Raw genomic sequence first — 2669 nt, forward strand, 5'->3', positions numbered from 1 at the left:
GACAAAGCATCTCCATACGCTTATCTGAAATTCTCACCAATGAATTACATAAGTATCTCTATCTTTATTTTATGTTTTATTTATCTTTTAATCATTAATCCTCCATAACCATTTGAATCCGCCTGACTGAGATTTTCAAGATGACCATAGGTTGCTTCATACCAACAATCTCCGTGGGATCGACCCTTACTCGCGTAAGGTTTATTACTTGGACGACCCAGTGCACTTGCTGGTTAGTTGTGCAAAGTTGTGATAAAGAGTTGAGATTGCAATTGAGCGTACCATGTTGATAGCGCCATTGATGATCACAATTTCATGCAGCAAGTTTTTGGCGCCGTTTCCGGGGAATTAAATGTCCTAACTACAATTTCGCATTTGTTCCCTGCAATAACAGTGCGAAGTTTTGATCCGGCAACAACAACAAGTTTTTGGTGCCGTTGCCGGGGATTGTTTGAGTTTGGACAACTGACAGTTCATCTTGTTGCTTAGATTAGGTATTTTTCTTCAGAACTTTTAAGAATTAATTCTAGAGTTTCAAGGTGATGTTTTCATCAGCACCAAAGCTGATTGATTCTCATCAATTTAGCTCTTGAATGCAATGTCCTGCTGAAGCTTGGCTAGCCATGTCTAATTTCTTTAGACTAAAGCTTTAGACTAACATTGCATGATTCCTGGAATTCTTATTAAAAATTTTGAATCTCTTTATCATCTTTTCCATATAATTTTCGAAAAAGCACAAAAAAATTTATAAAATCTTAAAATCAAAAATATTTTTTTGTTTCTTGTTTGAGTCTAGTATCTAATTTTAAGTTTGGTGTCAATTGCATGTCTTTATTCTTCTAATTTTTGAAAATTACATGCATTATGTTCTTTATTGATCTTCAAGTTGTTCTTGATGATTTCCTTGCTGTGATCTTTAAATTCTCTTGTCTTGAGTGTTTTGTTGTTTCTCATATGCATTCTCAATTCGTTAGTATCAGTAGTATACAAACTTCTAAGTTTGGTGTCTTGCATGTATTGTTTATTTGATCTTAGTTGCATTTTGATTATTCCTCATTATTAAAAATTCAAAAAATTTTTTATTTTGTGTCTTTTCAAGTCAATAATACAGAGAATTGAAGATTCAGAACATACAGCAGAGGAATTACACAGAAAAAGCTGGGCGTTCAAAACGCCCAGTGAAGAAGAAAAACTGGCGTTTAAACGCCAGCCAGGGTACCTGGCTGGGCATTTAACGCCCAAAAGGGTAGCATTTTGGGCGTTAAATGCCAGAATGGATACCATTCTGGGCGTTTAACGCCAGGATGGCACAAGAGGGAAGATTTTGTTTTTAATTCAAATTTTTTTCAAGTTTTCCAAATTTTTCAAAATCAAATCTTTTTCAAATCATATCTTTTCAATCATATATTTTCAAAATCAATTTCTTTCCATTTTCAAAAATACTTGCTAACAATTAATGATTTGATTCAACATTTCAAGTATGTTGCCTTTTTTGTTGAGAAAGGTTTAATGTCTGAATCATATCTTTTAAATTTCTTGTTAGCCAAGTCATTGATTTTAAAAAATCAAATCTTTTTAAATTGTTTTTCAATCATATCTTTTTAAAACTATATCTTTTCAATCATATCTTCTTAATCACATCTTTTTCAAAATAGTTTTCAATCATATCTTTTTGATTTCTAAATTCAAAATCTTTTTCAAATTTCACTTAATTTCTTTCCCAATCTTAGGGCTTGTTTGGGTGAGCTTCTAAGAAAAATTTTTTTTTCGAGTTGTCTTTTTTTAAAAGATCTTATTGAAAAGCAAAAGTAATTTTATGTTTGGATATCTCATGTAAAAAGGTCTTTTTATCTATCAATTATGTTTGGGTATAACAATATAAAAGTACTTTTTTGTTTATTTATTACATGAAAAATATCTTTTTTTAAGGAAAAAAGATCTTTTAAAAAAAGATGTAAATTACAGCTTCTCAAAAAAGATCTTTTTTGATTTTACTAGTGCTTTTACTTTTACTACTAAAAGTTTGCCAAACACGTTAAAAAATAAAAAAAGATATTTTTCATTGAAAAAAGATCTTTTTTTAACAAAATAATGGTGCCCAAACATGCACTTAGTTTTCAAAAATCAATTACCATTTTTCAAAATTTCTTTTAATTAACTGATGAGCGGATAATTTATACGCTTTTTGGCATTGTTTTTAGGTAGTTTTTAGTAAGTTCAAGCTACTTTTAGGGATGTTTTCATTAGTTTTTATGTTAAATTCACATTTCTGGACTTTACTATGAGTTTGTTTGTTTTTCTATGATTTCAGGTAATTTCTGGCTGAAATTGAGGGACTTGAGCAAAACTCTGAAAAAGGCTGACAAAAGGACTGCTGATGCTGTTGGAATCTGACCTCCCTGCACTCAAAATGGATTTTCTGGAGCTACAGAACTCCAAATGGCGCGCTCTCAACGGCATCGGAAAGTAGACATCCAGAGCTTTCCAGCAATATATAATAGTCCATAATTTATTTGGGGAATTGACGACGTAACTTGGCGTTGAACGCCAAGTACATGCTGCTGTCTGGAGTTAAACGCCAGAAAAACGTCATGATCCGGAGTTGAACGCCCAAAACACGTTATAACTTGGAGTTCAACTCCAAGAAAAGCCTCAGCTCGTGGATAGAT

The sequence above is a fragment of the Arachis stenosperma genome, chromosome 2 (assembly GCF_014773155.1).
Source record: "Arachis stenosperma cultivar V10309 chromosome 2, arast.V10309.gnm1.PFL2, whole genome shotgun sequence".
In the NCBI taxonomy this organism is placed as follows: domain Eukaryota; kingdom Viridiplantae; phylum Streptophyta; class Magnoliopsida; order Fabales; family Fabaceae; genus Arachis; species Arachis stenosperma.